The following is a 14459-nucleotide window of genomic DNA, read 5'->3' on the forward strand; positions in this document are numbered from 1 at the left end:
TATTGTTTCATTCCAGGACAGAACAAATCTTCTAGTAAAGTCTGTGTTTAACCATAAAAAGGGAAATTCAAGGTTTTTATCAGCTCCAGCTCCCCTGGGATGTTCAGAGTTCCTAACATTATGCTCTTGGTGAAGGCGTAGATCTGACCATTGAAATGCAAGTAATAGAGTGAATTAAATGGACAAAGTTAACAACCTAGACTTCTTGAACCTGTGAAACTGAGTCTGTAGGACTGATTTTATTTGACTTTCAACTCCTGCCCTTTCTTCTGATTCCTACAGTAGGAATCAATTTGGATCACCAAATTCCTTCCCTTGAAACACAGAACTATCAAACAGTATCAAATATTACACTGTTGCAGGCTCCTTATTATATTCTCATTTTCAGAAATCTAAATAATTCCATCTTTAAAGCAGGCAAGGTTTTCCTTCTGATACTCCAAATGGAAGACTGTTCCAGTATGTTTTTTCCTCTCACGGTTAAAAACCTACTACTAATTTCCACTCTAAATGTCATGGCCAGTAAATGTGCAGTCATTTTTTCATGGCCTAGAACTGCCTTTAAGTTATACTATGTTCTCTCTAAAGGTACCTACACCTAGATATATTTGTAGCATTCATCATATCTTCGCCTCCTAGCCTCCTTATAGCTAAATAAGCTAAGTTTCTTGGGGCTGGTGCCAAACTGACTATGCATGGAGAGCAGCTAAGCAAGTTGTACCACAAAGTGCATAAAATTATCTGAGAAAATGGATATTTTTTTTTCTTCCATGAATCTTTGCCTGAAATTGCTCTTAGATAATTTCAGGCATTACTAAGAACAATATTACATAGAAACATTTTATCTTTGAATGTGATTTTTATTTTCTTATTGACAACTATGCTTTTGAAGTGCTGTTTGAGTAGCCTTTCCTAATGTCTTACCTTTCCATAGGGCTGTACCTCTTGCCCTTCTACGTTTACCGTGCTGTTTTGACAGTTAATCCATTTTTCTTTTTATGTCTGATACTTCTTGAGGAAAAAGATCTCTCTGAAAATGCTGATTCCCCTCCCCCCTGCACTGTATTTCTCATGCTGCCTCTTACATCTTCAGTCTGTCCCTGTTTTTGCGGCATGTTCCAAGTAGTATCATTTCTTATGGAGGGATCTGTTCTCAGCCTTAAAGCTTTATTTCATGCTTTTAAAAACTCGTATTTCCTACTGGCTCGCAGGCTGGTGTTTCCATATACTCTTCAGAGCAAACATAATGGATGACATTAATGCTTTCTCTGAATGATGAGTAGGCCTGCTGGATAGGTAAAGGATTGCAGGCCACATCCTCAGCTGGGATACAGTGGCGTAGCTCTACTTGAAGCCGATGGAGCTGTGAGATTTTACATCAGTTGGAAATCTCTACTGTGAGTTCTAAGAGCTTTTGTGTGAATCTTCCTGCCTTGTTGGTATATCTCATGTAGTGTGAAGCAGACCCACTGGAGCTGGTGATTTTATGCACTGAATAAGATATTACCTAGTGCAAAATTGGTGTATTTCTTTTTTTCTTTTTTTTTTTTTTGTCTTTTAATCCATTTAGCTTTGATTTCAGTGTCCGTGTTAATTTGTGTCTAAGAGCAGCTGGTGCGGATGTCCTGGGGAATGTTAGAACTTCAGTTCATGAAGTTTCCTATGACGCCTCAGAGATTCTTTGTTTTGTGAAGTTTGTCCTTTGTACTACCTTTTAAACAATACACTTTCATATTTCTTCTCTCTGAATGGAGATATCTCTGGGGAGATGTAAGAAAGTCCTGTAAGTTGCTCCTTAATGCTTCTGGCTCAGGAAGTTTGAAAGAGGTGTATAACTGTGTTATGATTGTACATTTTCAGAGTTTGCCAGCAACCTCGCTGCCCTGAGTTAGACTCGGGGAGAAGAAAATAAGCCTGAAGGAAAGGGAGACAACCCAAACTTTAAATAAACTTTTTCTAGTCTTCACATTTGCTTCTAGTAATGATAAAAAGCTATTGTTGCACGTATTTTAATAAAGTTACTCCTGCTTCACAATTAAAAGCAGAGAAATATTTATTCACGCAATGAAAAAAAGACTGTTTGGAGAACAGCTTATGTTTACTAGAAACCTGAGGAGTACAACTAGCATTTCTGTAGATCAGCCTTTCTACAAGTAACATAGATTTTATTTCCTCTTTATACAATAAATAAGATCTTGGACATTGCAGAAATGTTTATCAGTTTTGTTAGATTTAGAAATATTTCTGGTTTGGATCTGTAAACCACCAGTGGGTAGAAATTCCTAAATGACAGAGAGAGATTAATGACTCTGTGCTGTTAGAGTGGTTTTTACACGATTGAAAGAAATAGATGTGTCTTTTTCCTAAACAGAAAATATCTTGAAATGGAACTTCTCAGACATAACCATCTGGCCACCACTTGCCTGCAACAAATAATCTGTGACCTAGATGAAGGGAGGAGACAACTGTGTATTCATATGATTGCAGCAAGATCTGGCATGTGATGATATCAATGTAAGAGTAATGCTGCACAAAATGTTGCTAATGGGGGATAAAGGTAGGCACACAAAAGGTATAAAGTTAGGCTTTTAAAAATGGTCTTGTAAGTAAATTTTTTGTTTGAAATTACTTTCATGTGTGTATTTCTAAGAAACATATCATGAAGGAGAAACAGACCATGTCACTGAAGGGTAGGCATTCCAATATTGATTTTGTGTTGATATGTATGCATCTATACACGCATGAATCTGCATTAGTTATTCAGGTTGCATAGAACATTCAGAATAGGTGGCAATAAACCAAACTAACATACTTTGAAACTTTACAGTAGTTTGGATTCATTTTACCAAAACCCTTTCTTGAATGTATAGTACTCCTTTGCATATAAATAAAATTAGAGTCATGATTCTCTGTTTTGGCTATCAAGAGTTGGGTGTATGTGCAAAATGTAAGTTATTCCTTCACAGAACACCATCAGTGTTGAATTTTAAGGTATGCTTGAAGCCATCCAATTTTGATGGAAGGTTTTAATATTCTTTTGGGGTCTTTTATTTAAAGGCTGCATGAACAACATATCATAATGTTAGTGTTAACAGAGCCGTAAAGAGACTTTCAGTGAGGCAATTTGTCTCCATACCCTCCACCCTTTATGACTTTTTTTTTTAGATATCAACACTTAAATCTACACTTAGCATCAGCTAAACTAATCTTGTACATTGTAGTTTTCCTGTATTACCTGACTAGAACAGGTCTTTAATGCAAACAGTATTAAAAGGGAAAGTGAATTAAATGAAAGTAATTATGGAGTAGTAATAGTAATGAGTAACGAGGAACCAAAATTATGCTGCTTTGGCCAGTTAAAATATTCTTGAAAGTAGCATCAACATTAGTAGTAGTCTGTTAACGGTATGTTCAAAGAGGCTGTGATTAAAACAGATCAAGTGAGATGAAAAAAATGCATGAATAAGAAATGCATCATCAGCACACGGGGGTGATGTGGCGATGTGATGAAGTCATTGATACGTAGGCAGATTTACATAGTGCAAAACCATATGATTCAAATGTCAGATCAGAATCAAGAAGAATTTCTGAGCTCCTTTCTGCATGGAAGGAATATATTATGAGGCAATGAAAACAGAGTAGGTGCTTTAGTCTGCTCTCTGGGCAGATTTTTTTTGCCTGTAGTATTGGCTGTGCAAAATTACCAGTCATGTATTCTTCTCTACTGAGACGTTGTAATATAAGGATTCATTTTGAAATAGTATTTCTGATGGTAGAACTGTATAGAAAATCAGAATTGTGCATGTAGATAGAATTGCTCGGCAGAAAACCTACACATCAAAAGAAGTTTGAAAAGAGCAGACCCTTGTAGAGGCCAAATGCTTTTACTTCATAGTTGCTCTACTCAGAATGAAACATTAATATATGTCTAGTTGTCAGTTTAAGTAACACTAGTGCAGTAAGTAGTATTTTGAGGAAAATACTCTTGCCTCAGTTGCTTTATGCTTCATGTACTCTTTGTGTTACTATGAATAACCAATGACTATACCATGTTGCTTTCCTACATTCAAGTTATGCCTCTTGGTTTCATCCCATTTAGGGCACCTTTCCCACACTCTGTCCTTTACTCACATCTTTTCATGGGGTAGTTGGATGAATTTTTGTCTTTTTTTTTTTTTTTTTTTTTTTCCCCGCTGCATAAGCTGGCGCTATCTCAAATGCTCACATTGTTGTTCTCAGCCAGCTTCCTCTCTCTGTGAAATGTTGTTTGTGGCTGTGTTGAAGAGCTTTGTTTCTCTGACTGAAATGATTTGCTTAGATGGCTCAGAGTGATGCTGTAGGCTAGTACATTTCTGCAGGAGATATTCTGCTTTCTCTTGGTGACAGAAAAAGAGAGATCTGGCTGCTTGAAGCTGCCATCTTGTGCTGTGCTGAGTGGGTAGTTAAGGTAAGAGTAAACTGGCAGTCGCAATGGAGCTTTTCTTGCAGCAAAAGAGGCTTACTCACAAATGGCTATGTGTAATTGGGCTTGTGTGTACCAGGAGAGATTTAAAAAAAAAAACAGAAGAGATGTTCTTCCAAACCAAATCTGCCAAAAGCTTCTTAATCAGGAGGACTGTGTGTCCTAACCCAAATAAATGGTGTAAGATCAGGTTCATTTTAGTGCCCACAAGGACTGAAGCTTTTGGAATTATTCAGCTCTTTTGTCAAAATATGACCCCTAGGTTTTGAGCTTGTGTTCTGCATCTGCCTTGCTCAGTATGTATCTCTACACTTCAATCTGATCACGTTAAGTATGTTTCTGCAGCCGTAGGTCTTTTGCAATGCTGACAGATATTTTTTTATCTAATTGGTACTTGAAGTGACAAAGCAGATTTCTATCATTGATTAACTGGATGGTGGTTGTGAGGTTTTTTGTTTTGTTGGTTTTTTTGATATCAGCATTTATTATTTTGAACATCTTTAGTATAGATGTTAATATTATTTGTGAAATATTGCTTTGTCAGTAAACTTTCTACTAGCGTCTGTTGTGTGTCTGTCTAGCCACTCTGCTCATTAATGCCAAAGCGTGCAAATGTGTTTCACACGTGTACATAGGTGCTGCCTGTGTACTGGTGTGTTTTTACATTGTGAATAGAACAGAGCTCTTAGAGACTACCTGTTATTTTGTTTCAAACCTTACTGCTATTTTCATCTACTGAGATTCACAAAGGTTTTAGTTGTTACTTATAGTAGAATAATAATAACACAAAAGTTCTCATTGATTCATTCTCGTTGATCTGCTTTGCGAATGCAAGCTGACCCTTTCCTGAGATGGAGAGTTCTTTCTACTTTTAAAGACCGGAAAAGGAAGAGGTGTCAGAAAATCAGCTTGGAACAACAATAAAAACCTTTACGTTTATAATGAGACAGACAATTTAAGGAAATTATCCACCTGCAGTGTTTAAGTTGTGAAAAATTTTGTTACATTTGTATAGAAAAATGTACAGAGCCAGGACTCATGCCTGAATTTTTAATCCAGTTTCTCAGTGAGCTTAAAGTCAGATGATGGAACACTTGTTAACAGTGCATTAGTGCTGGTCCTGTGAGGGCACATGGATGTATAGAAGAGATCAATCACAATTTAAAAGCTGTTCATTTGCACATGTCAATACATCCATTTAAACTTCCACTCTGGTAACAGACTGGTTTTTTTTTTTTGTTTGTTTGTTTTTTTTTCATTTCTATGCCTTTTTGCAAAGACAATGAGAATGGGAGGTAGGGACAGCAGGAAGCAGGAGGTGTTTGTGTGGTTCTTTAGTGTATCCATACTTCAGCTGACTTCAGCTGGAATGGCCAGTGCCCTGCACTTCTTTCATTCTCCCTGAAGGCATCTGAGGAGGTTTTTTTCCTATGTTGCATATCTGAAGAAAAGTGTCTATCTCTATAAGGCTGCCTGTGCACTGGTGTATCTAACACAGAGAGAAAACGGATGCTGGAGGGCTCATGTAGTAACTAGTACATGTGATTATCAGCCTCAGCGGATTTTACAAAGAAAAAAGATAGTAAAATGGGCTTTATCCGTGAATTATGTACAGTTAACTGTTACTGGAGAGGTGAGTGAGCAAAATATTTCATGTGCTTCAGTGATAAATTGAGAGGTTCTTAAATACAGGTATAAACATATATCAAGGGAATTGGCAATCACCAAAAGCAAGATTAATTACATCTCTGCGTGATTAGTGCCTGGTTTCTAGAGTAGACAATCTTATTTGGTGTAAGGGTTTGGCAATAAATAGGGAAAGAGTTCTTTACCTATGGTAAATTGAACAAAATTGCAACTAATGGTTAAAATCCTGCATTCAGTTATGCCTATCTAACGGTATTAGATTGAAATAATGGAAATTGTTATGAGAAGCTGAATGTGACTATCTTTATAAAGACTTAGCAATATCTTTCTTGTAGCTAGAAAATAGTTGGTGTTACTATGGGTCACAGTTACTATAGTTAGCAAAGGATTTGTAGGCATCAAGTTTTCCTGTGTCTTAAAAACCAAGACTAGTGTTCAGCTTCCAGATTTAAAACACAATTTCCTGAAGGAAAAAAGTATGCTTAGTTTACTAAAATATTTCTGAAATTTATATTCTTTTAAAAAGAGTATTATATTCATGCATTCTTTTTAAGCTGTCCATTTTTTTTTTTTTGTCATGGCTTTGAAAATCTTTTTTAAATTTAAAGGCTGTGTTCAAATTTTGTATCTTGTATCAGGCAATTTGAATACAAACTGGGAATCATGAGGCTCCAGCTTATCTGCAATATGCCTGCTGAAAATGATCCAAGTATGAAGATGTTGAGAAAAGCAAGTAATTTAAAAAAAAAACAAAACAAAAAACCTTTTTTCCTCAAATGGTCAAGATCTTAAGAAGCAGAAGGTCAAGAAACTATGTTGCTTCTTCAGTCAGTAAACTCTAATGTGTAGGTTTGGTGGGGGTGGTTTTTGTCAGATGTCTATATTTAATTTTCAGTATCTCCAAATATTTGAGGACCATTTTTGCCTAACTAGAAGGGATATATGTTATGTGTTTGCACAAATGTCCGCTTAGCTTCTGACAAGAATATTTTCATAGTTGGTTCCTTATTGTCTTTCTATCACAGCTTCCTTGTGTAGGATAAATTTGGCTATATCAGTTAGCAAAGATTGGGTGTTTTTCACATGAAAACAGACTTTGTTGTTGAGGTTTTTGTAAGTTTTACTAAGAACACCACTAAAATGTGAATGTGTAAAATCTTGCTTACTTGTTTGCTCACATTCTATGTAACAGCAGGAAAATGTTTGTGTATGTGTATGACTTTAAGGTCAGCAGCTTAATACTGTCATGAAGTGTTCTGCTTAATTAGTTGCATCTTTACTACTGTGTTCTATTCAGTTAGAAAGTAATGTTTAATTAACAATGTTACCAGTGTTACGAAAGTGGTTTCATGGATTATTTATAGTATGATAGGGAATCAAATGTATTTTGAGAGTCTGAGAGGGAGATACTGGAGTGGAAGTTAGACTCGGCAACCTCAAAATTTGACCATGTCTGCAAGAAATGCTTAATGGATAACAAGAATTTTATACGCAGGTTGATTCTTATTCAGCATTGAAAATTTGAGATGCTCATCCTTTGATCACTGTATATGGTAGTGTTGTCTGCAAATAACCCAGCTCAAAGGGAAGTTATCACATGAGCCTCTACACTTATTTGTGGTTTTGGTGTGCCTTACATTCCCCAGTTGAAGAAATGTTTACATGCTGGGGAAACTAAAGCATAATGAGGGTAGGAGTTGCCTAAGGCCGTACAATAGAATACTGATAAAAGTGGGAACAGACACTAGATGTCTGAATAGTATCTCTTGTATTTTTATCCATTGTCACATTCTGCACTGAAAACATAGCCTAAACCAAAGTTCACTGATGTCAGAAGAAATGGTCTCATTGACTCTGACAGGTATTAATTTAGTTTCATGGTATGTGGCCTAGGAAGCGCAACACCCTAGAGACTTAAAATGTTCATATTAAGAGCAGAATGTATTCTCCAAACATTACTTTATTTTCATAACGCATTCTCTCCCTCTTTCGATTTCCTATAATATTAATTTCTTAAAAGACATGTGAAATGTGTGGGTGTATATGTAGAATCAGTCGCTTTTTGTAAGCCTGATCTCCACTTCTATTACTTAAAAACAGACATTTAAAGCACAGTGGATTTTTTTTTTTTCCCTCTCAAAAAGATTCTGTGCTACTAAATACTTGCTTGTTTGTTTTCCCCTATCTGATTAATACAGGCCGATCTGGGACAGAAAGGCAACAACAATCGTGTTTGTAACACGGCAGGATACATTGATCCAATCTTGAAGGTTGCCCTTTCAGTTCAGCAGCTTCATTGACTTCCGGATAGTATCCAATTGTATTTCCAGGCATCTTAGAGACATTATTGCAGCCTGAACTTTTACACTAAAGGTGTACAAGATCATATGACAACTTCAGCATTGATTTAGCACTCATTTTAGATAAACCATTTGGGATACCTTGTATTTCACTCTCTTATAGACTCTGCACCTGGGGAAAGTAATGCATAAAGTGTCTAAGAGGAGGAAAAAGCAGAAATAATTTTATTTCATTTTTAATAACTAGGAGTGAGGGACTTCGAGAAGGAGTCCTCTAATTAGACATCTTAAATTCAGCTTCTTTCTCTGACACAGATTGGCTTTATAAACATTGTTTAGGTTTCCTGTGTTCCTGCTTGTAGTTGGCAAAATGAAGGTAATGGATCCACATCAGATGAAGCAAACTATTCACTTTAAGCCTGTGAATGCGAATGTTTAAGCATTTTGCTTTAAAAGGACTAACATGACTATCTCAGAGAGTTATAATGCTAAGGCACGTTTTTTTTAAGAGTTCTGGGATCTTCAAGTTATAGAATCAGGCAATTGAACTCCTGAGAAGCATTATTATTAGCTGTGGAAATTATTCTCTCATATAATTAATTCTGAAATGCTTTTTATCTATTTAAAAGCAACAATTTCTTATAAATAAGTTGCACAGAGGTAATTTGATTTTTTTTTTTGCTATTTGTTAATGACTGCTTGATATGTTCAGCAACTCAATAATGTACATCTGTTGATATTTTAAGAAATTAGGAAAATGTCTTTTTTTTTGTTTGTTTAGATATTTGAGCTGTATAAAATGATGAGTACAAAATAGCTCAAAAAGGTTAACAAAACTCTTCATGTAATAGTGTCCGAAAGAGGTTAACAAATCTCTGCTTATATTTGCTCTCTGTTGTATTAGAAGGCAGAAAAGACTGTTTTATGTACTGCAGTAATCAGGTATATTATTGAACAAATATTGACTAGTGCAGTGTTTGGGAATAAAAAAAATCCTTGAGAAAGCGAAGTGAAATGGCAGGTACTGCTACTCAAATGGAAAAACTATCTATCTCATTAAAAAAGCATTTTCAAGGACGTAAAAACTTAATTTCTGAATGGAAATGTTTTATTATGCTGATAAATTTCTCAAGTTTTCTGCAGGTTTTTCAATTTTAGACTTAACTTCCTTTGGGAAAAAAAAAAGTCTCTGATCTCTGTAGGATTTCTAAGCTAATTTTTAGCTTTAATTTTCTGTGGTTATATTCTCTTCCAAGGAAACAGAATAAGGTATAGAGAGAATAAAAGTAATGAAGGTCTAATTCCTCTTTGAAGAGTCAGGTTATTGGTCACATCGCCTATTGCCTTACAACTTCAGCTACCCTACAGGGCCTGATGGAATTGTTCAGAAAACAGTGTTTTCCATGAAAAATCCTTTTACAAATGTCTTTATTCTTGTTCATTAACATGTACTCTGGAAATCTAATTATAAGAGCTTTCTTTATTCCAAACATTTCCCACTTTTTTTTTTAAGATTATTTTTCTTTTTTTTTTTTTTTTTGTTCAGATCTAGCAGGACCATTTTCTAGGTTTGACTTTCTATTTGCCTACTGGGAAAAGTAAACAGGGACATAGTCTTGTACCCAGGATGACTTCTTTGTTACTTTGTGTAGAAGTGCAATGAAAGCCAGTCTAGATGACGGCAGGTATCTCTTTGGTTCAGCAAATTCAATTGGTTCTGTAAAATTGCAAAAAAAGGTGTTTGAATACTTGCAGGTTCATTGTAATGTCAAGTTAAAATTTGAATCATCATCAGGAAATGGTAATGGATACATGTTTTCAGTTCTTTACAGTCTGTTACACACAAGACTGTCATTGCAGTAAGTGAAGCTGTGAGCATGAGAATTGAGTAAGGAGAGAGGGATCTCAGTCAATTTAAACACTCCTGTAAATGGCAGAAAAGCAACATGCAGATATAAAACAAAGGGCAGTCTCATTCTTCATTCTGCTTACATAACTGCATATTGTGTAACAGCAGGGGTAGCAAATTCAGCCAGGAAGTTCTTTATGATGGAAGAGGTATTAGAGGTATAATGTGGAAGAATATATACTCCAAGGTGTTTATAAATGTGAAAAAAAAATTTCACATCATGTTTTTCCTGTACTTTTTTTTTGTGAGACGCTGGCTTATGTGCTCATTGCTATGTTAACTAACAGCACTGCCCTAACATCAAATAGTTATGTTTCATTTATAGACATAATTTTAAGGAATGTAAAAGCTCTGTAAATTCATCCTCGTGCATTAATATAAACTTAGTAGATTTGCAATAAAGAAGAGAATGATAAAGCTTCACAATACTGAGTTCTTAGGTCAAGACAGAGCCCTTGCTAAAAGTCATTGGTGTTTTTCCTTTCTAGTGATAGGTATAATCTTCAAGCTCAATTGCCTGGAGAGAGTTTCCATCTTACTCTTTCTTCAGGCTAGTAATGCTGCTTAGAATACAAGCTGCTTTCCCCTGTTTTTATTGCGTTCTCCTCAATCTTTTCTGGAAGTGTACAATGGAGGATGGCTGCCATTTGCATATTGAGGCCACTGGGTGTTCAGAGGAGTATGGAATTTTTTGGGGAAGGAGGATTTTATAGAGTACTAATGGAAAGACATGTACATACATCGATATTTTAGTATTATGGAATTTAAAAATATTTCTCATCTTTAAGGTGAAATAGAATGAACTTTGAAATGCTAGACCTGAGATGTGTGTTTAAAAGTTGGGGTTTTTTTAGTAAGGAACAATAAAGGCCTAGAATTATTCTAGAAGTTGGACCTATATTGTTATGGAAGCTGGGAATTATGATGGTTATCTAAGTACTAATTACTTGTGATTGAAATTCCAATTTATTTATTAATCTTTATTTTCTCTGAAGTAACTGTGTGATAGCCTATCAATACAACCAGACTTAGGTAGAGAAATACCTTGGCTATGAATTAAAAAAAAAAAGTTACAATATATTTTAAAGTCTGAAATTGTTTCATATATATGTATTTAGAAGGTCTTCCCATTTCAAATGTTTTATTCTTGTCTTCCTGCAGTATTTCCAGTACTCATAGATATAAATGTATAGCCCTTAGTAATCTTTTGGAGTCATGCATGCGATTATGAACAGATGTGTTGTTTGAATTGGAGCATAAAATACCAAGGGATAAAGTTGTTTGTGTGATGAATACACTTAAGGCTTGATTTTGCTGTCACGAACTTTTCAATTTCCTTTTGTTACAGTTTTAAATTCAGTGAAAAAAAAGAAATAATAATAGCAATAAATTAGAGGTTTAGAAAGAATGCATATCATGTCTCAGAAACATTGCTATAACGGAAATACCTTATCCACACTAGAGATCTGCTTTATCTCTCATTTTCTTACCAACTCTTTCAGCTAGGAGGTAATTTTTATTTATTTATTTATTTTTTAAACTGGACATGACTCCAAGTTCAGTGCTAAGTCACTGTCTGTGTGTACATGTATGAACAAGGGTGGTATCCTTCCTGTGCAATCTGTATGAGATAAGACGTGTTTGTGATTCATGTGGGTGAAAACTGGGACGTGGGCTTTGTGAAGGACATTGTGGAGTGCGTGCTTTACAGGGATGTAGTACTGTAGGTACAACACAAGTAAAAACACATATACTGAAGTCCAATTCTGTTTAGCAAAGTACTCTGGACATGTATTCCAATTCTCATTTTCTTCAGTGAGCCACCATGCTTTGCAAATCAAGTAAACCAAGGCACATGGTAATTAACTGAGATGCAAAGTTCTTTCTCTGCCACTAGAAGATGAAAGCCATTAAACACAGCAGGTTTGCCTCTTCAGTGGAAAGGGTAAGGTAAGAGGCAGGACAGGATCCATCCTGTTTACTCACCACTGCAGATCTATTATACGTTAATGGCTTAAAGGCAATGGTCCCTGTAAAGATAAGGGCCCTGTGAGAATTATTGGCAATGAAGACTAGTACTTTACCACTGCCGTGATAACAATGTAATTATTTTTGGATAGCAACTGGTAAGTTCTATGTGATTCTGCCACTTTCATGTTCTAATTCTTTTTATTTGCTCGTCAGTTACAAGCAGGGACTAGCAAGGAACACATTTTTCTACAGTGCTCAATAATTTCATTTTTCAGTAGTTCACCCTAATCTGAAGAGAGTGAGTTGCTCGCTTGTGCTGAAGAAGTTTGTAAGAATCATGTGGAAAGAGACACAAAATGAGTTGGGCATTAAGTCACTAAACTGCAACTAATAGGCATTCGTGCAATGGTCCTTTTAAATACGAGTCATGCCCCATTTAAAAATCTAACTGAAATTACAGCACTTTTCATTAAGAAAGATAATTACCAATTCGTTCCTGCTTAAAAAAATTAAGTATATGTTACACCACATTTAGAATATACCTTGACATTTAGAAGATAAATACAGATTGTGTGCTATTGACAAAAAAACCAAACCAAACACTAGAATGTATATTATCTTTTCCCAGTTTTCACTTTGGAAGGCTGATGACAAAGAAGGGAAAATTAAATATATATAAATTTATTTTCCAACATCATGATAGAATTGCCTAAAAATTTCAAGTTAAAAAAAAAAAGAAAGTAAGGGGGAAGTCAGCAGTGACATCACTTCACTGCCTCCAGAAGGGCCATGTTGATTTACAGTAACTAATGACTAGCTAATTGCTTGGTTTGTTTCACTTGCATTGTTAAATTAGGCTGAAAAACATTTCAAAGACTAGAAATAGAAAAGAGCAGCACACTTTTAAAATAAATTTCAGACATGAAGCTGACATTACAGACATTTCTACTTAAGTTTAAATGTGTTAGGAACATAAACTCTTCTTTGTGGAAAATGGAAAATAACTAAATACTTGTTCCAGCTTTCCCTCTGCTGTTTCCATCGTACCAGGGAAGGGAAGAATCTTTAGCCATTCAACTCTGAACACTTGACACTACCAACTTTCACCAAGCCAGCGTTGCTTCTGCTGTTTCAAGCATGGATTCTTTCATCATGTAACATCATGTCTCCCCAGATTATCTCCAGTTATGAAATCCTGGAAGGTTTATCCATATTCTTTAGCCTTTTGAAATAGTTTGTCATGTACAAAGAGAGAGGGTAAATGTGCTGCTAAGCTAAATCGAGAGAAATCAAGGGAATTGTGCCAGCAGAGAGCCTGGCCTGTGGGAATTTAGAAATTTGTATCCACAGGCTACGGAGGTCTTAAACCTGAGTGGTAGTTAAAAGACACAGAACCAATCAGCCAAGGTTTATGGGAACAAGCTTGAATAACAAAGTTGCTTTTTGCTGCCAACAATTAGGAAACGGATTGTCTTGGGTACTTAGAACTTTTTAAAATTATTTGGGGTAGGGGGCATGGGGATGTGTGATAACAGTGACAAAGGAAGGAGGAGAAAGTCAATACTGGAAGTTACAACAAATATGCCTTTAAGTTGGTTACTGAGATAACAAGCAATGAAAGTGATTTGCTGGTGGAAGGACAGAAACAGTTGTTTGTTTTTTGTTTTTTTTTTCCCGTGGCATTTAAGAACTCAGCTGGTGGAAGAGATTGGTAAGAGAGCAGAGGCAAATGTAATCAAATCCCCCTATAAACATGTACAAAAGTCCAAAGGAAAGGACTTGCAGTTTGGAAAGGTAAGCAAGCTGATATTCACTGATATAACCTGGGAAAAAAAAGAATTTAATACCTATTTCTCTGCTTATCACTGACTTCCTACAGTGAATATAGAGGGGTTTTTTCCACTTTAAACAGAGTTGTCTTGTTGTAAACAAGTTGTGGCATGAAAATGAAGTAGGGTGGAAAATGTGGTGAATTGGGTATGTGACTTGACTCTAATTATTCTGCAGCTTCAATAAAACTTCTGAAATCAGTCAAGACTGAAGAATTTGTGTTAAAATCTTTTGTGAGCTGGATGAATTATTTAATTAAAAGTAAGACTTTCTCAGCCAGGCTGTGAAGGAGATGCAAGACTGTACATGTGAAATACCTCCAGCAGCTTCTTCCTCTCTT

This window comes from Chlamydotis macqueenii, chromosome 8, assembly GCF_036417535.1.
Source record: "Chlamydotis macqueenii isolate bChlMac1 chromosome 8, bChlMac1.mat, whole genome shotgun sequence".
NCBI lineage: Eukaryota > Metazoa > Chordata > Aves > Otidiformes > Otididae > Chlamydotis > Chlamydotis macqueenii.